The sequence below is a fragment of the Pongo pygmaeus genome, chromosome 10, assembly GCF_028885625.2.
Source record: "Pongo pygmaeus isolate AG05252 chromosome 10, NHGRI_mPonPyg2-v2.0_pri, whole genome shotgun sequence".
Lineage (NCBI taxonomy): Eukaryota > Metazoa > Chordata > Mammalia > Primates > Hominidae > Pongo > Pongo pygmaeus.
The window spans coordinates 64,421,385-64,445,591 of NC_072383.2; the positions used below are offsets into that span (position 1 = coordinate 64,421,385).

Below are 24,207 nucleotides of genomic sequence, written 5' to 3' on the forward strand. Positions count from 1 at the left end.
AAGGGAAGTCTTGTACACTGTTGGTGGGAATATAAATTAGTACAATCACAATGCAGAGCAGTTTGGTGGTTCCTCACAAAACTAAAAATAGAGCTACCATATGATCCAGCAATCCCTAGCAGCATATACCCATATACTGCTAGGTATATGCCCTAAAGAAAGGAAATTGATATATCAAAGAAATATCTGCACTCCTGTGTTCATTGCAGCACTGTGTACAACAACCAGGATTTGGAAGCAACCTGTGTTCATCAACAGATAAATGGATAAAGAAAATGTGGTACATATACACAATGGAGTACTATTCAGCCCTAAAAAAGAATGAGATCCTGTCATTTGCAGCAACATGGATGGAAATAAAGGTCATTATGTTAAGTCAAATAAGCCAAGCACAGAAAGACAACACATGTTGTCACTTAATTGTGGGAGCTGAAAATTAAAACAATTGAACTCATGGAGCTAGAGAGTAGAATAATGGTTACCAGAAGCTGGGAAGGTAGCAGGGGAGTGGAAGGAAAGTGGGGATGGCTAATGGGTACAAAAACATTAGAAAGAATGAATAAGATGCAGTATTTGATAACACAGCAGGTGACTATAGTCGATAATAATTGTACATCTTAAAATAACTAAAAGAGTATAATTGGATTGTTTTGTAGCACAAAGGATAAGTGCTTGAGGTGATGGATACCCCATTTACCCTGATGTGATTATTATGCATTGCATGGCTGTATCAAAACATCTCATGTACCCCATAAATATATATACCTACTATATACCCACAAAAATTAAAAACTAAAAAAAAGAAATACTGACTTAAAGAAATAGAAAATTATAACAATATGGTTAGTTATGATTATTTAGAAAAACAAAGGGTTAATCTGGGGCTAAGTTGGGACAGTCACTTGAAAAATATTTGCAAATGGTTCATTATGCCCTAACAAACCAGCCCTATTGCCTCACCTCTGGCAAGTCACTAAATCCTTGTGTGCCCTAATCTCTGAACTGTAAAATGAGAGAACTGAAGTATATGGCTTAAAAAAATACCATATTTTATTGACTTTAAGGTGCCAGCGATTGTAAGGCACACTGTTATTTTATTTGCTGCTAAGAAAGAATATGGCTGGGTTTGGTGGCTCATGCCTGTAATCCTAATACTTTGGGAGGCTGAGGTGGGAGGATTGCTTGAGCTAAGGAGTTTGAGACCACCCTGGACAACTTGGCGAAACTCTGTCTCTACAAAAAAATTTAAAAATTACCCAGGCATGGTAGTGTGCTCCTGTAATCCCAGCTACCTGGTGGGGGATGGGAGGGGGGCGGTGAGGTGAGAGGATTGCTCCAGCCTGGGAGGTTAAGGCTGCAGTGAGCCATGATTGCACTACAACACTCCAGCCTGGGTCAGAGCAAGATCCTGTCTCAAACAAAACAAAATAAAACAAAAGAATATGCTGTCAATCAAATTAAAACATAATGCTTATCACTAAGGTTGTTTAAGTATTATACTTATTAAATAACTCAAAGTGCATGCATGAAAAGAAAAATGTCAGTGAAATAAATCAGTAAAGGTGCTCCTACAACTTTTCCACATTCACGCTCTGAACCAGTGTCACTGATGTCCATATTTTCTATATGATATTGTCCTCATCACCAGTCCTTTGGGCACCAAGAGCACTGTGATGCTGCATTTTTTACAATGCTCTGTTATTGCCCCTTGGATTTTCTTTCAAGCTGCTGAGGCTCATTTGGCAAGTTTCAATTTTTTTGAAAAATTACTTTATGAAGCTTGAAGAAATATTGAGTATAATTAAACTATAATCTAGGGTTAGATACAACTTAATAATAGTTCAGTTCCAAAAGAAAAGTTATTGCAGGTGAGACCGTAACATTTCCCAACATGATTTTAAGACACTGTGCTGATTTCTCAAAACAACTCTGAGGAACCCATATTTACAGTAGAAGGAGTTTTTATGAAAAATCTGGCATTATGTATCTTTGTTGCATGATTATATATGTATGTACGTATAATACAATGATAGATGCACCATCACTCCCGACCCCCTGCTGCACAGTTGAAAATCCACATGTAACTTTTGACTATCCCAAAACTTAACTATTAATAGCCTACTGTTGACTGGAAGCTTTACTGACAACATAAACACATATTGTGTATGTTATATGTATGATATACTATATTCTTATAATAAAGAAAAGAGAATGTTGTCAAGAAGATCATAAGGAAGAAAATATATTTACTATTTATTAAGTGGAAAAGGATCATCATAAAGGTCTTCATCCTTGTCTTCTTCACGTTAGGTAGGCTGAGGAGGAGGAAGAGGAGGGTTGGACTTGCTATCTCAGGGGTGGCAGAGGTGGTAGAAAATCTGCATTTATGTAGACCTGTGTAGTTCAAACCTGTGTTGTTCACGGGCCAACTGCATATATATGTGTGTACGTATACAGTTATACTATATATACAGTATATACACAATATATACTGTGTGTATGTGTGTGTGTATATATACACATATAATCCAACATATGAACTGTATATACACAAACACACACATAATCCAATATCATAAGAACTAGAAAACAGAAGTTGTATTCCTTAACATCAGTATTAGAGTGTAGAGTTTGAGGCTTGGATTTAGAAATGCTTTTCAATATGTAGGGTTTGGAAAAGGAGCAAACATCTTGTTTTCAAAACCTGAAGTTTTTCTCAGGACTTATGACCATAACTGCCACAGAGGAAAAAAGGGAAGCTTTTCCCACTGTGATTGTTCATCTGTGTCAGAAAGTCCCATATCCTGTGTAGATCTTATAAATATTTTGCTAGATTTATGGCAAAGAGAGACATTGATGCTGCAACTGAAGCAAAACACAAACTTGAAAAAGACAAACAGAAGAAACCCAAGAAAGGAAGAAGGAAATCCAATGGGAGACAAGCTTATTTCATGAAGATAGAAGATGTTGGGTTTATGATGAATCATTACTGAATTATCTTGGTGCTGCCAAGCATTGGGCTAGGAATTTCTGTTTACTTGATTTTTTATGTTATTGCAAATGGTACTGCTTTTTAAATTTCCAATTATTCATTGTATATAATTAAATACAATTGATTTTTAATTGTAAAAAGAAAAAAAACAAGAAAGTCTCATATCCCTGAGAAACCATTGCAATAAGAAGGGAATGAACAGGTTCTCCCAAAGGGAGAATGTTTGTTGCTTAATTATGCTTACTGCCCTGGCCATCAGGTATAAACTTTACATTTCCTAGCCCAATGCTTGGCAGCACCAAGATAATTCAGTAATGGTTCATCATAAACCCAACATCTTCCATCTTCATGAAATAAGCTTGTCTCCCATTGAATTTCCTTCTCCTTCCTTTCTTGGGTTTCTTCTCTTTGTTTTTTTCAAGTTTGTGTTTTGCTTCAGTTGCCGCATCAATGTCTCTGATTTTTTTTTTTAGTATTTTAAGTTCTAAGGTACATGTGCACAACGTGCAAGTTTGTTACATATGTATACATGTGCCATGCTGGTGTGCTGCACCCATTAACTCATCATTTACATTAGGTATTTCTCCTAATGCTATCCCTCCACCCCCCTCACCCCACAACAGGCTCCAGTGTGTGATGTTCCCTACCCTGTGTCCAAGTGTTCTCATTGTTCAGTTCCCACCTATGAGGGAGAAGATGTGGTGTTTGGTCTTCTGTCCTTGCGATAGTTTGCTCAGAATGATGGTTTCCAGCTTCATCTATGTCCCTACAAAGGACATGAACTCATCCGTTTTTATGGCTGCATAGTATTCCCTGGTATATATGTGCCACATTTTCTTTTTTTTTTTTTTTGTAAATTATTTTATTTTATTTTTATTTTCTTATTATTATTATTATACTTTACGTTTTATGGTACATGTGCGCAATGTGCAGGTTAGTTACATATGTATACATGTGCCATGCTGGTGCGCTGCACCCACTAACTCGTCATCTAGCATTAGGTATATCTCCCAGTGCTATCCCTCCCGCCTCCCCCCACCCCACAACAGTCCCAGAAGTGTGATGTTCCCCTTCCTGTGTCCATGTGTTCTCATTGTTCAATTCCCACCTATGAGTGAGAATATGCGGTGTTTGGTTTTTTGTTCTTGCGATAGTTTACTGAGAATGATGATTTCCAATTTCATCCATGTCCCTATAAAGGACATGAACTCATCCTTTTTTATGGCTGCATAGTATTCATGGTGTATATGTGCCACATTTTCTTAATCCAGTCTATCATTGTTGGACATTTGGGTTGGTTCCAAGTCTTTGCTATTGTGAATAGTGCCGCAATAAACATACGTGTGCATGTGTCTTTATAGCAGCATGATTTATAGTCCTTTGGGTATATACCCAGTAATGGGATGGCTGGGTCAAATGGAATTTCTAGTTCTAGATCCCTGAGGAATCGCCACACTGACTTCCACAAGGGTTGAACTAGTTTACAGTCCAACCAACAGTGTAAAAGTGTTCCTATTTCTCCACATCCTCTCCAGCACCTGTTGTTTCCTGACTTTTTAATGATTGCCATTCTAACTGGTGTGAGATGGTATCTCATTGTGGTTTTGATTTGCATTTCTCTGATGGCCAGTGATGTTGAGCATTTTTTCATGTGTTTTTTGGCTGCATAAATGTCTTCTTTTGAGAAGTGTCTGTTCATGTCCTTCGCCCACTTTTTGATGGGGTTGTTTGTTTTTTTCTTGTAAATTTGTTGGAGTTCATTGTAGATTCTGGATATTAGCCCTTTGTCAGATGAGTAGGTTGTGAAAATTTTCTCCCATTTTGTAGGTTGCCTGTTCACTCTGATGGTAGTTTCTTTTGCTGTGCAGAAGCTCTTGAGTTTAATTAGATCCCATTTGTCAATTTTGGCTTTTGTTGCCATTGCTTTTGGTGTTTTAGACATGAAGTCCTTGCCCATGCCTATGTCCTGAATGGTAATGCCTAGGTTTTCTTCTAGGGTTTTTATGGTTTTAGGTCTAATGTTTAAATCTTTAATCCATCTTGAATTGATTTTTGTATAAGGTGTAAGGAAGGGATCCAGTTTCAGCTTTCTACATATGGCTAGCCAGTTTTCCCAGCACCATTTATTAAATAGGGAATCCTTTCCCCATTGCTTGTTTTTCTCAGGTTTGTCAAAGATCAGATAGTTGTAGATATGGGGCGTTATTTCTGACGGCTCTGTTCTGTTCCATTGATCTATATCTCTGTTTTGGTACCAGTACCATGCTGTTTTGGTTACTGTAGCCGTGCAGTATAGTTTGAAGTCAGGTAGTGTGATGCCTCCAGCTTTGTTATTTTGGCTTAGGATTGACTTGGCGATGCAGGCTCTTTTTTGGTTCCATATGAACTTTAAAGTAGTTTTTTCCAATTCTGTGAAGAAAGTCATTGGTAGCTTGATGGGGATGGCATTGAATCTGTAAATTACCTTGGGCAGTATGGCCATTTTCACGATATTGATTCTTTCTATACATGAGCATGGAATGTTCTTCCATTTGTTTGTGTCCTCTTTTATTTCCTTGAGCAGTGGTTTGTAGTTCTCCTTGAAGAGGTCCTTCACATCCCTTGTAAGTTGGATTCCTAGGTATTTTATTCTCTTTGAAGCAATTGTGAATGGGAGTTCACTCATGATTTGGCTCTCTGTTTGTCTGTTATTGCTGTATAAGAATGCATGTGATTTTTGTACATTGATTTTGTATCCTGAGACTTTGCTGAAGTTGCTTATCAGCTTAAGGAGATTTTGGGCTGAGACAATGGGGTTTTCTAGATATACAATAATGTCATCTGCAAACAGGTACAATTTGACTTCCTCTTTTCCTAATTGAATACCCTTGATTTCCTTCTCCTGCCTAATTGCCCTGGCCAGAACTTCCAACACTATGTTGAATAGAAGTGGTGAGAGAGGGCATCCCTGTCTTGTTCCAGTTTTCAAAGGGAATGCTTCCAGTTTTTGCCCATTCAGTATGATATTGGCTGTGGGTTTGTCACAGATAGCTCTTATTATTTTGAGATACGTCCCATCAATACCTAATTTATTGAGAGTTTTTAGCATGAAGGGTTGTTTAATTGTGCCACATTTTCTTAATCCAGTCTGTTATTGATGGACATTTGGGTTGGTTCCAAGTCTTTGCTATTGCGAATAGTGCCACAATAAACATATGTGTGCATGTGTCTTTATAGCAGCATGATTTATAATCCTTTGGGTATATACTCAGTAATGGGATGGCTGGGTCAAATGGTATTTCTAGTTCTAGATCCCTGAGGAATCGCCACTGTCTTCCACAATGGTTGAACTAGTTTACAGTCCCACCAACAGTGTAAAAGTGTTCCTATTTCTTCACATCCTCTCCAGCACCTGTTGTTTCCTGACTTTTTAATGATTGCCACTCTAACTGGTGTGAGATGGTATCTCATTATGGTTTTGATTTGCATTTCTCTGATGGCCAGTGATGATGAGCATTTTTTCATGTGCCTGTTGGCTACAGAAATGTCTTCTTTTGAGAAGGATCTGTTCATACCCTTCACCCACTTTTTGATGGGGTTGATTTTTTCTTGTGAATTTGTTTAGGTTCTTTGTAGATTCTGGATATTAGCCCTTTGTCAGATGGGTAGATTACCAAAATTTTCTCCCATTTTGTAGGTTGCGTGTTCACTCTGATGGTAGTTTCTTTTGCTGTGCAGAAGCTCTTTAAATAGATCCCATTTGTCAATTTTGGCTTTTGTTGCCATTGCTTTTGGTGTTTTAGTCATGAAGTCCTTGCCCATGCCTATGGCTTGAATGGTATTACCTAGGTTTTCTTCTAGGGTTTTTAAGGTTTTAGGTCGAACATTTAAGTCTTTAATCCATCTTGAATTAATTTTTATATAAGGTGTAAGGAAGGGATCCAGTTTCAGCTTTCTACATATGGCTAGCCAGTTCTCCCAGCACCATTTATTAAATAGGGAATCCTTTCCCCATTTCTTGTTTTTCTCAGGTTTGTCAAAGATTAGATGATTGTAGATGTGTGGTACTATTTCTGAGGGCTCTGTTCTGTTACATTGGTCTATATCTCTGTTTTGGTACCAGTACTATGCTGTTTTGGTTACTGTAGCCTTGTAGTATAGTTTGAAGCCAGGTAGTGTGATGCCTTCAGCTTTGTTCTTTTGGCTTAGGATTGTCTTGGCAATGCAGGCTCTTTTTTGGTTCCATATGAACTTTAAAGTAGTTTTTTTCCAATTCTGTGAAGAAAGTCATTGGTAGCTTGATGGGGATGGCACTGAATCTATAAATTACCTTGGGCAGTATGGCCATTTTCACGATATTGATTCTTTCTATACATGAGCATGGAATGTTCTTCCATTTGTTTGTGTCCTCTTTTATTTCGTTGAGCAGTGGTTTGTACTTCTCCTTGAAGAGGTCCTTCATATCCCTTGTAAGCTGGATTCCTAGGTATTTTATTCTCTTTGAAGCAATTGTGAATGGGAGTTCACTCATGATTTCAGTGTTTGTCTGTTATTGGTGTATAGGAATGCCTGTGATTTTTGCACATTGATTTTGTATCCTGAGACTTTGCTGAAGTTGCTTGTCAGCTTAAGGAGATTTTGGGCTGAGTTGATGGGGTTTTCTAAATATACAATCATGTCATCTGCAAACAGGGACAATTCGACTTCCTCTTTTCCTAATTGAATACCTTTTATTTCTTTCTCCTGCCTGATTGCCCTGGCCAGAACTTCCAACACTATGTTGAATAGGAGTGGTGAGAGAGGGCATCCCTGTCTTGTGCCAGTTTTCAAAGGGAATGCTTCCAGTTTTTGCCCATTCAGTATGATATTGGCTGTGGGTTTATCATAAATAGCTCTTATATTTTGAGATACGTCCCATCAATACCTAATTTATTGAGAGTTTTTAGCATGAAGGGCTGTTGAATTTTGTCAAAGGCTTTTTCTGCATCTATTGAGATAATCATGTGGTTTTCGTCTTTGGTTCTGTTTATATGATGGACAATGTTTATTTTTTTGCGTATGTTGAACAAGCCTTGCATCCCAGGGATGAAGCCCACTTGTTCGTGGTGGATAAGCTTTTTGATGTGCTGCTTGATTCGGTTTGCCAGTATTTTACTGAGGATTTTTGCATCGATGTTCATCAGGGATATTGGTCTAAAATTCTCTTTTTTTGTGTGTTTCTCTGCCCAGCTTTGGTATCAGGATAATGCTGGCCTCATAAAATGAGTTAGGGAGGATTCCCTCTTTTTCTATTGATTGAAATAATTTCAGAAGGAATGGTACCAGCTGTTCTTTGTATCCCTGGTAGAATTCGGCTGTGAATCCGTCTTCCAAAAAAAATCCATGACTTTTTTTGGTTGGTAAGCTATTAATCATTGCTTCAATTTCAGAGCCTGTTATTGGTCTATTCAGGGATTCAACATCTTCCTACTTTAGTCTTGGGAGGGTGTATGTGTCTAGGAATTTACCCATTTCTTCTAGATTTTCTAGTTTATTTTCGTAGAGGTGTTTACAGTATTCTCTGATGGTAGTTTGTATTTCCGTAGGATCAGTGGTGATATCCCCTTTATCATTTTTTATTGCATCTATTCTCTCTTTTCTTCTTTATTAGTCTTGCTAGTGGTCTACCAATTTTGTTGATCTTTTCAAAAAAACAGCTCCTGGATTCATTGATTTTTTGAAGGTTTTTTTGTGTCTCTATCTCCTTCAGTTCTGCTCTGATCTTAGTTATTTCTTGCCTTCAGCTAGCTTTTGAATGTGTTTGCTCTTGCTTCTCTAGTTCTTTTAATTGTGATGTTAGGGTGTCGATTTTAGATCCTTCCTGCTTTCTCTTGTGGGCATTTAATGCTATAAATTTCCCTCTGCACATTGCTTTAAATGTCTCCTGGAGATTCTGGTATGTTGTGTCTTTGTTCTCATGGTTTCAAAGAACATCTTTATTTCTGCCTTCATTTCGTTATTTACCCAGTAGTCATCCAAAATTGACCACATATTTGGAAGTAAAGCACTCCTCAGCAAATGTAAAAGAACAGAAATTATAACAAACTGTCTCTCAGACCACAGTGCAATCAAATTAGAACTCAGAATTAAGAAACTCACTCAAAATCACACAACTACATGGAAACTGAATGTCTCTGATTTTTAAGTCGAAAGTACATCCTTCTAAAGGCAGTGGGATTCATATTTTTTCTGATCTTTCAACTTCCTGACTATCTTTTTGATTATAGACATCTTCTTGGTATCTACAAAGACTGCATTTTCCCCTGTTGCATATTTTGCATACATTACACCATTCCATTCCCCTTCAGTTGAGCAAAAGGCTTCTCATTCTTTGGAGAAAAAAATCACAGTGGTAATTCTGTGCTTCCTGTCCCCAGAGAAAGGTTCAGTGTGGAAGATGATGTTTGCACTATCACCAGTTTTGGACAATTAATATTGCATTCTCCTCCTAGTTCCATTCAGAGTACTGTGAGGCTAGACCATCCGTAAACACTGGGGAATGTGAGGATGTAATGTTTCTCATAGTTAAAACACAAGATACAGGGCTTGTGGCCCCACCCTATGTTGTGTGTCCCAATTGACATCCTAAGGAATTTTGATTAGGTCCAGATATCACCAATGAATTCAATTTTTTGATAAACACTCAGCATAAAAGGCTGAAGTAGGTGGATGATGGGAAATCTGTTCAGCCACAAATTTTACATTGCTTTTGGAAACCCAGGGACTGGTCCTTCTAAAATTAGCTCTGTGTTCTCTTTGGTATTATTTGGTAATGTCCATTGACACTGAAAGATCTTGCTAAAATGACTTTTTAACAATCGATTCTTTCCTTCTTGCATGAAAGGCTGAGCGGTACCATTTCACATTCTGAACCATTCAATTCCTGGTCACCAATGTTCGCAAAAATGTTGGATATGCAAAAAACGTCTGCATATGCTTCTAAAAGAGATCCTCTTTCAAGAAAAAATGGTGGAAGAACTACTTTAGTAAGATCCATACTAAGCCTAACCTACGACAAGAGGTGCGTGGTAACGCTCTTATGTTCCTCCATGGACCCTGCCTCCTCCTCGTCAGCTCTCTCATCATGTGAATCAAGAGTCAGCATCACTTGTTCCATTGGATGTGAAAGAATTAAGTGATTCTGTGCTATCTGGGCATTTTAGTCTGTTTTCCGCACTGCCATGTGTCAAGATTGACGCAGATTCAGAAGAATCTATTAAGTGCTTTGGGGATGAGCCATGTTGATGACATTCATCAGCATTGTAGAATTCATCTTCACTGCTGGAATAAGAGAATTCTGGGATTGTATTTAGAGAAGCCATTGACATGGCTTGGAGAAGTTAGACTGCTACTAGGTGGTGAATGGGCACTGCCTCTACTATTTGGTGTTGGAGTCTAATGATGTCCCAAGGTAACTAGTACAGGTCCAAATGGTCAGGAAGATAAACTCTGCTCTGTCTTATGCAGTTGGGTAGGTTCCAGAGGGAGGTGAGACAGTCTGGGAAGGCATTGTGGTGATCACAGGTTCCAAGGGACTAGGTTGATACATTGCATCTACAAGATTAATAGTACTTATAATTCTATCTGCGTGCTTCTCAGCGTTATTCTGGTCTTTAGCAGTCTGCATCAACACAGTGCAGTGTTTAATTGATTCCACCATGCTATTTGCTTCTCTTTGAGAGTTTCAATTTTCTTTCTCTGCTTATTATCTTTGCAGTTTTGAAGCTTGTGATCAAAAAACTTTAATTGTTCTATCAAGATTTGTAGGTAGGCATCAGCCTCTGGAGTGGTGGCTCACGTCTGCAATCCCAGCACTTTGGGAGGCCCAGGTGGGTGGATCACGAGGTCAGGAGTTCAAGACCACCCTGGCCAAGATGGTGAAACCCCGTCTCTGCTAAAAATACAAAAATTAGCTGGGTGCGGTGGCAGGCGCCTGTAATCCCAGCTACTGGGGAGGCTGAGGAAGGAGAATCGCTTGAACCTGGGGGACAGAGGTTGCCGTGAGCCGAGATCGCGCCACTACACTCCAGCCTGGGTTACAGAGTGAGACTTTGTCTGAAAAAAAAAGAAGTTAAGTTTCCTGTCAAAGTTTTGGACACTAAGAACAAATCCTGAATCCAAATCTCTGGAGGTGACAAGGAAGGAGGCAAGGAAAGTGTGACATCTGAGCCCATAGCCTGGCCCTGGGCAGGCGCCAGAGACCATGGGACTCAGGGGTGGAGGTTGGCCCTCTACCAGACCCTCAGGGTGTGCTCACTCCACAAGTGTCCAGCAAGAAAGTCATTTGCAAGACCCCCACACTCTGTGCCTCCAGGAGAGGGGGCTGGGGGCTGCTTCTGAGCACCTCTTTTCCTTCTCCACTTGATTGCATCCTCATTTGGCAAGTTTTGACACTTGTGCTTCTTCAGCTTATGGGAAAGTGTCAACAGAACATTTTAGACAACAGTACATATTCCCTCCTCAGGTTTATTTCGGGTTTTACTCAGTTTCAGGTTTATTTCCTGAAACTTCAAGAAGTTACATTTATCCAATGATATCACCAGGAACTGCAACCAAGTAAGTGCATGCACAGGCAATAATGATAATATTATGATTATCACATGTCTACGAACAACTATAAAATGCATCCCAGTTTCACAGTTGTTAAAATATGTATGTTGGGGGGTAGTTTGTAGGCATTGTATGTATGTATGTATGTATGTATGTATGTATTACAGACAGGGTCTTACTCCGTCACCCAGGCTGGAGTGCACTGGTATGATCTAGCTCACTGCAACCTTCAATTCCTGGGCTCAAGTGATCCTCCAGCCTCAGCCTCCTGAGTAGCTGGGATTACAGGTGCATGCCACCATGCCTGGCTAATTTTAAAATTTTTTGTACAGGTAGAGTCTTGTTATTTGCTCAGGCCAGTCTCAAACTCCTGGCCTCAAGTGATCCCAGCCTCTGACAGTGCTAGGATTAGAGAGGCATGAGCCACCACACCAGGCCTCAACTGAAATTCTTCCAGGGAAGATAGAGACCAAATAGGCATATCTCTAAGTCCTAGGTCCCATCTTCAGTTATGCTAGTTAGTTTTTTCTTCTTATTCCTCCACATAAGATTTTGAAAAGAGGTTTCTACTGCTAAAAAAACAAGTGTGAACCCCTGTCACACTTGCATGGCCATTTCTAGCTTTAGCGTTCTGTAAGTCTGTAATAATGCTGCACAGGCTAAGTGACTGAGTCTCGAATTTCTGGGACCTTAACTGGCACAGGCTTCTTCCAAAGTCTTGGAAAGCACCCTAGCAATGCATTCACACCACCATATGGTTTTGTCAAATTCGAAAAATGGTATTTTTGTATTTTTTTTCTTAAAGAGCTCCCTCCCCTCAAATTGTATAAACTTGAGGCGGCACAAAACCTAGATCTTCCTTTGACCACACAATCTTATATCCAGATAGCACTTAAGTTGGCCAGAAGAGTCACATACATTTGATTCTCACAGAAACCCAGGATCCTACAGATGAAAAATCTGAAGCTTTTCAAGGTTAGACAACTTGCCTAAGGACAGGTATCAGGCAAATCCTTTTGTGAGGACTTAAAACTCTAACTTCAGTTCTCACTCCACATTCAGTCTTCTTTCTGCACTATCACTTTAGTTAACATGGGTTGTCTTGGCTTGACCAGCTTGCCAAAGTGACTCTTATCATAAAAGAGTTCTGAATTCTAATTACAAGTTCTAAGACTATTTTTCTTTTATTCTGAATGTAAACATGAAACTGTAAAACCAATTGTAGCTCAAGTAGCCTGTGAAAGTCACTTTCACATGATGTGTAAGAGAATATTTACTGATTTGTATTGAGTAAACGACCTGCCAAACCCTCACTTGGGAGGCCACACCAGTTTCAGAGAATAACAACTTTGTGTTAAAATTCCAGAAAAATATGCCTGCTGAGTATCTTTTTTGTTGTGTTTGTTTAATCTTTGTTAAGCTCAGTGATATATGCACATATAAGAACATATTTTTCTCATATCTGAAATCTGGATACATACTTCCTGAAAATGTATTACTACTGCCTTTTTTTTTTATTGCATATTTTCCTTTCACAGATTCATCATGTAGTCTGAATATAATACCCACTCTTGTTATCAAGCACAAACAGAAAAGAGGACAGTTTCCCTTTAAAAGCACAATGCCCTATTGATGCCTTTAAAAGTCATTAAAGAATATCTCACAAAGCCCAAGAGAGCATTACAATAATTGCTTCCCTTACGTAGGTGAAAAAGGACATATCTGTCAAATAGAAAAGTGCAGAAGCAATTAACACCTTAATACTCTACTGGGAAATTGCCTGAATTAAAGAAATAACAGAGATGCTTCATGGTTATTGTATTTCTAAAGTTTAGTTACTAGCATGACTGTCCTCAGTCATTTCCATTTACTTTCCCCAGGACAACAGGGCTTGGAGTTAGGTATGGGCATGACAGAGGGTGTATTTGAGTGTTTGCATATGAGGCACATATGGTTCTTCAGTCACATGTTTCAGAGGCTGAATGCAGAAGTAGGGCTGATGTATGCACTTATGAAATCAATATGTAAGGATACATATGTTTTAAATCAACTTCTCAGGCTTAAAAACCCCACACTTCTGGATTCTGTGCTGCCCACCCATGGAACTGCCTTATCAGTCCTCTTCCAGGGCTGGGGTACTCAACAGAAAGTTTATATTTACCCGGCCTTCCTCAGAAACAGCGGAGGCACATGAACGAACTGGGGAGTGAATCAAACGGTAAAAAACCTTGTATATCACCAACAATATCTAGAAAGAGCCTAGCAGTCCAATTGATTACCTCTCCCTCTTCCAGGAGATGTTAGATGGTATTTATTGAGTACAGTCTAGGCATACCTACCTGGTTAGAATTTTGAGAGACAGTGAAAAAGTAAATAGGGCCTGGGTCTCTTTTCCTTAGGAAGAAACAAACCTGTAAATTATAGTAAAGGTAAAGTGTGTTTCCTTCCTCCCACCCCACCCCCAAGCATGGCTATTCTATGAGGGACCAGGGAAACTCTCAGAATTCTCAGAGAAAATCATATGGGGTGTTCTAGTTTCCATTTTTACACAGGTGAAATCAGACAAAAGTGAAAAAAGACAGCATGCAAAAAGAAAGTAGCAATGAACTCAGGACAAGGCTGAAGGAGGAGGGGGCAGTTGGTTTGCCTTGTCTGGTGACAGGATAATCTCAGGTGACCTTCAGGAGCTATCTGGCTCAAGGCCTATTTCCATTTGGTTTTCTTTGCTACGTGTCTACAGTCTCCACCCAGTAATGGTCTGAATACCCCCAGTGTGAGAAACTAATTCTCCTAGAAAGAATAGATCCTGGATAGGCTTTATTAGCTTATAGGCAATGTTATCCTGCAAGAATGGTAGCTAAAAGGTGTTCAGGACAACTAGGAAATTTTTCCAAGTTCTGTAGTCTCAAATAAGAAGAACATAGGCAAGAAGTCTCTGCTTGTAGAAGCTGGTATAAAGTTACTTTTAGCATTTAGCTGAAATACTGAGCTACTCAATTCCAATGTTGTATCTCCAGTGGCTTCAAAGGAGAAAAATCTTAAAGTAGAAACGATTGACTTTAAGGTTAAAAGAAACCTTATGCCAAAGGTAGGCAAAATCATATTAAAAGAATGCCCTAGCTGTTTAGAATATATTTAAGTTTCTAGAGTCAGATAAAGTTAAGCCAGATAATTAAAATAATGTATAAATGTGACTATGAAATGAAGATAAAAATCAAAAATATGCTGAAAGGCTGGAATGAGCAAGCATCTCAATTTCCATATTGAAGGATGCCAGAAATCTTAGACCTCTGGGATATGTCCTGGCAACATTTTAGAAAGGATTATTATACCACTGAAGAATAAGGAAGGTAAACCACCACCATATAGAAAGATAATATACACTAGGTATGATATTTTAGTATTTCAGTGGGAATTTTAGAAAGATCTCTCATAATAACCTGTAGAGAGGATGGACTACCATGAACTGAGTGAAAATGATACCCAAAGCCTGCAAATCAGCATGCATGGGTAAAAGGCAAGATCTCTGCCTGGGATGCTGCAGACCTCTGTCCTTGGCACTGCTATGCTCAAAATTCTTAACACTATTTGATGCTTATCAAATTTGAAGCTAATTCATTGCTAAGAAGAGTAGTAGATGTATGTGATGATCAGGAATAGAGACTATTTCGCCAAGTTGGAAAGAGAAGCTGACTCACTCGAGAGCTGTGTACATAGCTGAAAGAAGACAGCCTTTGAATTAAGGTGATTCTAAACTCAGGTATCAGCTCCGTTGTTGGGTAGACTTGGACAAGTTACCTAAGCCTCTGTGAGCCTTAATTTCTTCCTCCACAGAAGAGGGATAACACCTCTGTTTTTTAAATAAATAAGACTGACATGATTTTTGGTACATAACAGATGCTCACTAGTAGTACTCTTCCTCCTCTCCTCTTCTCAAACATTACTGGCAGAATATAAGAGAAATAAATGTGCAGACAACTGAATGGAGAGTACAGAGTTGCGCAGCATTACACAGAGTGCTACCCCTCAAGGGAGGAAACCTAGCTCTTAAGAGTGATTCATAAGAATAAGACCTATATGTTTTAGTTAATGGCAAGTTCAATATAAACAAACATCATTATTTCATTTAAAAATACAATCATAATCTGCATTAATTGAGTATTACATCCAGATCAGGTAAGCTAATGGTTTTCTTTTTTTTTTTTCTTTTTATTATTATTATTATTATTATTATTATTATACTTTAGGCTCTATGGTACATGTGCGCAACGTGCAGGTAAGTTACATATGTATACATGTGCCATGCTAGATGACGAGTTGGTGGGTGCAGAGCTAATGGTTTTCTTGAACTCTGTTCTTTTCAGACCAACAGCATGGCAAAGTGTCTACTTTTGGCTGCTCCATGCTAAAGACCATTGACAAACTAAAGAAAGACTAGCAGGATATGGAAAACATGTTCTATAAGGCAGAACCGGAAGAAGGAATATATTTTATCTGGTTTAAACAACAACAGCAACTCAAGCAAGAGATGATAGATGTATTCAAGTATCTGAATGACTGACTTTGGGGAAGCTCAGAAAGATTAGAAGAGCCAGTTGGTAGCAGTTCAAGATAAGAAACTTCAGTCCATCAGGATAAGGAATGCTCAACAGAGATGTAAAAAAGCAGGGGTTACTTTGTAAGATAGTAAGTTTCCTGTGTCTAAAAATATTGAAGCAGAAGAAATTAGATGTGGAGTTTCCAATAGTGAAAGTAGAACACAAAGGGGAAAATATGTGTATGTGAGGCATGCACATATTTTTTTAGGTGTTTATTAGAGAAAGATCAGTAAGAGCACTCCGAGTTCCACTCTATCATTCTATTTCATCATTGTGTAAGGGTTGATTTATAATATTGATGAGATCCTAAGGCAGGTGATGAAAGGAGACTCTTTGATTTGACAAACATGGGCTGCACCCTGCTATGAACCCTACTGGGCAAAACTTCGTGGGGGGAATTTTTAATAAAGATACATTTTCAGCTGGGTGCAGTGGCTCACGCCTGTAATTCCAGTACTTTGGGAGGCTGAGATGGGAGGATTGCTTGAGCCCAGGAATTCAAAACCATCCTGGGCAACATGGCAAGATTGTGTACCTACAAAAAAAGTTAAAAAAAAATTAGCTGGGCATAGTGGCATGTGCCTGTGGTCTCTGCTACTCGGACGCTGAAGTGAGAGGATGACTTGAGCCCAGGAGGTCAAGCTTGTAGTGAGCCATGATCATGCCACTGCACTCCAGCCTGGCTGACAGAGCAAGATCCTGCTTTAAAACCAACCAACCAATCAACAAAACAAATAAACATTTTCTTGAATTTAAGGGACTATAACCTTAAATTAAATGTAAGTCTACAATCCAGGAAAACAATTGCAGAGCAACTTGACACAGGATGAGTGAAACTGCTGAAAACTTCAATAAAAATATAAAATATTCTGGGCCAGGCACGGTGGCTCCGGCCTGTAATCCCAGCATTTTGGGAAGCTGAGGCAGGTGGACCAACTGAGGTCAGGAGATCAAGACCAGCTTGACCAATATGGCAAAACTCCGTTTTTTTGTTTGTTTGTTTTTTTGTTTTGTTTTTAATTTTGTAAAAATACAAAATTAGCCAGGCGTGGTGGCACATCTCTGTAATCCCAGCTACTCGGGGGGCTGAGGCAGGAGAATCACTTGAACCCGGGAGGCGGAGGTTGCAATGAGCTGAGGTCACACCATTGCACTCCAGCTGGGGAAACAAATAAAATAAAATAAAATATTCTGGGTGTTATAAAAAATGATTATGGAAGGGAGAAGTTAGAGGAGAGAACCCAGTGGAATGGAATACGCTATATGGGAATGTCACGGGCATCAACGTTAGAAGGGTAAGTTTAATTTGTCCCTTTTTAATTTGAGGAGGCAGGGTTTGTAAGAAGGAAGAGGGGTCTATTAGTTAGGGCTATACTGCACTGCAGGGTAATCCTCTGACAGTGTCCTAGGTAATCCACTCTCCCAGTCTTTGAAATGATACCTCCCCTCTCTCTGCGCCTTGAACATCTCCTTCCCCTCCATACTCTCTGTGGATGTCCTCACCTCTTATTTCACTAAGGAAATAGAGCAATCAGGAGATGACTTACACATCTTCTCAGCAGGGACTGTAGCACCCTCCTGCCTCTGTGCCCTTCCACGCTGCCTTCCCTCCCGCTGACCCATTGGTGCACACTGGAGGCACCCCTGCCTCTTCAAAGACTGCTTTTGCTTTTATCCCCTTTCCCTCCTGCACGATTTTCTCTCATTCCACTAGATCAGCCACAGCAGCACACGAACATGCTGCATCCTCTCTTATGTATATATTTTAAAGTCCTCCATAGACCACATGCTCCCTCTGGCCACTCTCCCATTTTTCTGCTCCCTTTGATAGAGAAACTCTGTTTAGAGTTGTCCACATTCTCTGCCTGTTACTCAAGTCCTATTCTCACTTCAACCCATTCAAATCAGGCTTTTACTCCGACCTTTTCACCGAATCTATTTTTGTCAGGTCACCAAACCTCCTTTCTTATAGAATCTTGTGGCCAATTCTCATTCATCTCATCATCAATATTTGACCTAGTTTTTCCTCTCTCTCTTTAGTGACATGTGGCTCATAACTTGGATTCCAGGGTACCACATTCTCCTGATCCTCATCATCACTGCTTTTGTTTCTTCATATCTTCTGCTGAATCTTCCTTCACTGCCAACCTCTGAGGCTTGGTATGCCCCAGTCTCAAACCTTGGACCTCATCTCAATCTATCTGTGCCACTTAGAAGACCTGTCACCCACCCTCAAGGGTGTAAATACCATTGACAAACTGAGAGCTTCAAAATTTCTATCTCCACCTAAGCTCTCCTCTGAGTTCCCCACTCCCCTGTTCCACTGATCCATTTCTTCCTGGGTTATTTTCTGTTTCAGTAAATGGCATCAGTATTTACCCAATTGTTAAGAGCAAAAACCCTGGAATTATCCCAGACCTCTCTTTTCCTCTCTCAACCCACATCCAATTTGTCAGTAGGTTATTTAGCTTCTTTCTTCAAAATTTGACCAGTTTTTACTACTTCCACCTCCACCTCCTAGTCCAAGCCACCATCATTTCTTGCCTCAAATACTGTGGCAGCCTGCTAACTGGTCTTCTTGTTTCCACTTTTGTCTCCTTAAAGTCTATTTTCCATATAGCAGCTGGAGAAATTAAAATAAACAAAAAAGAAATTACATCAATACCTTAACCCCTACAATGGCTTCCTATACTGCTCAGAATAATATCCAAACTCCTACTATGGCCTAAAAGCTCTACAGGACACAGCCTTGTCTCTTCTCCAGACTCATCCCTTACACCCTCAGCCTTGCTTCCCAGTTTCTGGCCATGCTCAGCCATTCAATTTGGCGTAATATTGTTCAACCTCCTCTCTCTTTTCTTGTTTCTTTTCACTTATTAGTAGAAGTTTCTTTCTCTGTTTATTTAAAAGCCAAGCTTGTTCTGACTTCAGGGACTTTGCATTTGCTCTTCTTTTGGCCTAGAATCCTCTTCCTCCAGATCATTACGTGGTTCACCACTCATTTCAGGCTTACTCCAAAGTCACCAGCTCATAGAGGCCAACCTTGGCCTTTGGAGGCCATGGAGGCCTCAGGTTTTCTATCTGAGCATGGACCCCATAACTTTCTGCCCCCACCACTCTCTACTGTTTACACTAGTTCATTTCCCTTTATTGTACATAGCATAGCCTGACCTTAGGCCAGGCATTCAATGTTTGCTGAATGCCTGTTTCCCCTGCTAGCTTGCCAGCTCCAGGAGGACAGAGGCTAATAGGCCAGATTCACATCTATATTCCTAGCACCTGGAACAGTACCTGGCACACAGTGACTGCTCAGTGAGTAACTGTTGGATAATTACATGTTGAATGAATGTATGAGGGTCAGTTTAGAGGAACACTCAGAATCAAAAAGTGAGAGATCATTTTAGTTATAATGGATGTAGCGAGCACGTAAAGGATGGGCCAGAGCAAAAAGGAGAATGCAGCGAGTGTGCACGGGTGAAGGGCAAGGGATCAATGTGTCAGTGGTTTACATTCCGTGCAGAAGGCAGAGGGGTTCCAGAGGTGCAATCAAACTGCTAAAGAGAGCAAAGAACTTTGCCAGGTGCTGTAAAGTATTTCCACCCACATTTTGCAGGGGAAATCTTTATAACATCTGTTTAATGCGTAGCCCATCTGTTTAATAGGTTTTAGAAATGCATAAGAATATTTGATTTTAAAAGAATTTGTATATCTCATATATTTTATATATTTATATATAGGTATTATCAGAGTCAGTGAGTCAAGACTGACTATGATGCCACAGAACACAGTGACTCGTTTCATTTTCTCAGTGTTATCTTACAGCTTTGCATTATTCTGTGGTTTTAAAGGGGAAACATAAAGCATAGTTATGGTGTTACCAGTTTCAGAATAAGTAGTTAAAAGTCTGCTTGGCCAGTTTTAATTTTTTTCCTTGACTGGAAAGCTCTGAAAGGCATAAGTGTATGGAATAAACTGTAACACAACCTGAAGCCCTGGTAGTTCGCCTCCTCGATTTCTCCCAGTACTCGGTTACTTACAGAGATAATGGCATGAGCCCTGTGACCCCAAGCCATTACTCATTAACCCCCCTCTAATTGAGGGCTCTAGTCAATGACGACCGAGATGGAGTCTGTGACTTGGATGGACAGAGATCACCCACATTCAGAGGCTTCTGCTCACTTCACACTTTCTTGATACTTCCGAGCAGAGGCTCAACTGGCCTCGAGAAGTCAGTCTTCACATTTCATTCTAAGTAAGGATCCTCTTCACTACCTTTTCCCTTCCCTCACTACTCAGGATTATGGTCAAAACTTATATTTAACTGGGATTTATCCAAGGTCCGCTGTTTTCTAGCCCTGTAATTTTAGACAAGCGACTTTAGCTCTCAGAACTTCAGTTTGCTGGTGGGGTGCAGTGGCTTATGCTTGTAATCCCAGCACTTTGGGAGGCCGAGGCAGGCAGATCATGAGGTCAGGAGTTCAAGACCAGCCTGGCCAACATAATGAAACCCCATCTGTACTAAAAATACAAAAATTAGCTGGGCGTGGTGGCATATGTCTGCAATCCCAGCTACTCGGGAGGCTGAGGCAGGAGAATCGTTTGAACCTGGGAGGTGGAGGTTGCAGTGAGCTGAGATCGCAACATTGCACTCCAGCCTGGGTGACAGAGCAAGACTGTGTCTCCCTCCTCCAAAAAAAAAATTAATTAAATAAATAAAAAAATAAAAGAACTTCAGTTTGCTCATGTGTAACAGAGGAATTAATAAAACTTATTTTCCCCCTGGTGATGTCTCTGAGGAAGAAACGAGATGATATTCATAAAAATGGCTAGTCCAATACTTGGCACTTAGCATGAAATAAATGGCAACTAGTACTTGTATAATTATTCCCCTCCCACCACCTTCTCTCTCTCTCTCTCTCTCTCTCTCTCTCTCTCTCTCTCTCTGTCTGTCTGTCTCTCTCTCTCTCTCTCTCTCTCTGTCTGTCTGTCTGTCTCTCTCTCTCTCATACTCTCGCTCTGGTTTAGGTTACTCCTATGATCATTTCATTCTTGTTATTCCCTAAGCTTTGGCATAATATTGTTCAACTTCCTCTTTCTCTTTTCTTGTTTCTTTTCATTTGTTAACAGAAGCCCCCAAAGCCTTTCACTGTCATTCAAATGACATGTTTCTGCACTACAAATCAACAACTACTTACTGACTACTGACAAAGTGAAGTTTTGTGGTTGTCAAAGTCATGTCTTCTGAGAAGCATCTCACTCCAAGTCAGTGTTTCCCAAAGTAGGTGTGTATAAATACTGATGGATGCAAGATGATTTAAGGTGACATAGAAAACTTTGTTTTTAATTTTCAGAGTTAGAAAACATTTATATTAGAAAAATATGATTAGCATATAAAATTACAGATAGTAAAGCCTACGATAAACCTAAGTAAAAAAGTATACCAATTTAAACTTACTTAAAATAATATTAATTATAGTATAGGTGGAACACAAATATATAACAAAAATCAAGAAGATGACATGTGAGTAACTGAAATTTGGGAAGCTGTTCTGAGTCATATAAGGTCAATAGATAAGAAAAGAGTATTAATAGGCCCAACCTTTCTATTCAACAGTAAACTATGTAAGATGCTTCTTCACTTTCCTCAATGCCAATCAAGCCATACATCTTTTACCCAATCTAATTTTCTAAAGTCACCTAAAACCCTAGGTTGAAGGTCTACCAAACCCAGGAATGGGAGAATTAATTTTTTTTTCAGTGCAAAAGTAATAGAGGGAACAGACTTTTTCCTTATAGCTCTTATGGACACATCCTCAGTCGGCCTGTAAAATTTTTCTGACACTGGAGGCTGCTGCTAGCTGTCATCAGAGTCACTCCGATACCACATGTACCTGGAGCACAACACTGACCAAGTGCCACCTCTCCTGTAACAAAGGGGTTCCCAGACAGGGATTTGGGAAATATCAAAGCATAGTCACCACAAAAAAATGTCCCCTAAATTGCATGCTGGAAGAATTATTGTTTAAAAATCACTTGCTGCATATGCACCACTTTATTGTATTTCAGCCAATGTTTACTAAGGCATGAGAGAAGTTCAAACATAATAGACTGTCGTTTCTCCAAATAACTAATGAAAGCTATGGCTCTGAACACACAAATCAAGGTGCTGGTTTTGCCTTGTGCTATTTAAGGAGCACTCAGTATGTACTCCCAGCCACATAGCAAACTGGATTAGTTCTCTGGAGGAGATAATTAATGCATACCTGCCATAATAAGTAATATGTTCGGCTCTGCATTGCTCTATTTATAGACCAGGTTTTTTCCTCATATTTTTTAGCACTTTTCTACAAGCAGAACACGTGAATGAATCACTCCTATCTTGTCAATTTTATTATTAAATGGTGCTCAACTTTTTCCTAGCTTTTCAAAGCCTCTAGCTTCTGGCTGACCTATATTCCATTCATTAGTCCTGGGCACCAGGCATTTTGTTGGAAATGTCATGTTGGGTGGAGCTTCAAGGCCAAATGTGAGAATTTGCTGCAGCATACAATGAGACAGAAAACACGTGGTCAACAGAGAACTTGTTGCACTTTTTTTTGTAGGAAAGTATGCCCGTCTTAGGGCCACAGATTCCTCACAGAGAAAATCTACCTGCTGACTTTTGCTTATTCATTCATTCCACAAGTATTGATCAAATACCTAACATTTGCTAAGCACTGTTCTATGCACCGGAGATAACAGGTGAACAAGATATAGAGGACCTGCCCTCCTGTAGCTTACATTTTAGCTAGGGACTGAGAAATAAAAAAATAATAAATTTATCAGTTAATTTCATATAGCGATAACTACTATGGAAAACAAAACAAGACATCGGAGAGGGGCAGAATCTCAGGTATATTTGCAATGCTATCAGTCTTGACTTTATAATCATAAACTTATCTGTAAAGAAGCAATGTAATTTAGCTACTTTCTTAAATATTCAGTAATTTTAACACTTGTAAACATAATTTTAGGTTCTTTCTTAAGGCTGACACTGAATGGCTTTGGCAGAGTACACCCTGGCCCTTAGTTCTCTCTGTCCTCACTTTGGCCCACTGGGACGCTTGCGAGGATGCAGGGACAGCCCAACTGAGAAGCAAAGGTACTTATCCCTTGGTGTTTTCCCCATGTTGATCATGTCCTCCTTAATAGCAGATTTTGCCTTAGTTTCTTTGGGCAGCAACCGTGTACTTTGTATGACATTTCATACTTGCTTGATTCAACTGACTTTGGTTTCTCATCCCTGAGATGCACTCATTTTTTTTGTTTATTTTTATTTTTTCCTTTTTGAGGGGGGGGTCTCACTCTGTCACCCAGGCTGGAGAACAGTGATGCAATCAAGCCTCACTGCAGCCTCGATTTCCTGGGCTCAGGCAATCCTCCCACCTCAATCTCCTAAGTAGCTGGGACCACAGGTGCACGCCACCATCCCTAGCTGATTTTTGCATTTTTTGTAGAGACAGGGTTTCACCATGTTGCCCAGGCTGTGACTCCCAGGCTGAAGAGATCTGCCCACCTTGGCCTCCCAAAGTTCTGGGATTATAGGTGTAAGTAAGCCACTGTTTCCGGCGTTACTCACTTTTTTGGAGGGGCTCAATAGTAGAACTAACCAGATGAAGCAGAACCAGGCATTTACACACCTGAACAGTGGTATAGCTGTAAAGTCCTAGTGTAAAAGTCACACTATATATCTTCTGTAATAATAAAAAATTACACAAATGAAGCATCTAATTATATGAATAACAAAGACAGGAAACATTTGGAACAGAGAGGGCAGAACGTTCAAATTCCTGTTGTAGCCTCTTAACTTAAGGTTACCAGCTCCTCCCTGGTGTCAAGGATATGGTATTATGGGGATTATTTTCCAGGCTTTGATTGTTCAATAGATGTTGAATTTCCTGGATGCATTCTAATCAGCTTCACTGTACACATCTTGGGCTACTGGACATTTCAGATTCTCAGCTTCATATTTTTACTACCCACTTCCAAATACCTAAATGTGAGCAACAA

General features: G+C 39.7%; 1 protein-coding gene and 1 pseudogene across 12 annotated transcripts in view; both read right to left on the reverse strand.

The window, feature by feature from the left end:
• The window catches only part of GRIP1 (glutamate receptor interacting protein 1), a 721,037-nt gene that overhangs the window by 208,907 nt on the left and 487,923 nt on the right, over window positions 1-24,207 (reverse strand). The gene's annotated exons all lie outside the window — the stretch shown is intronic.
• On the reverse strand, window positions 9,469-10,169 carry LOC134737636 (oxysterol-binding protein-related protein 9-like; annotated as a pseudogene).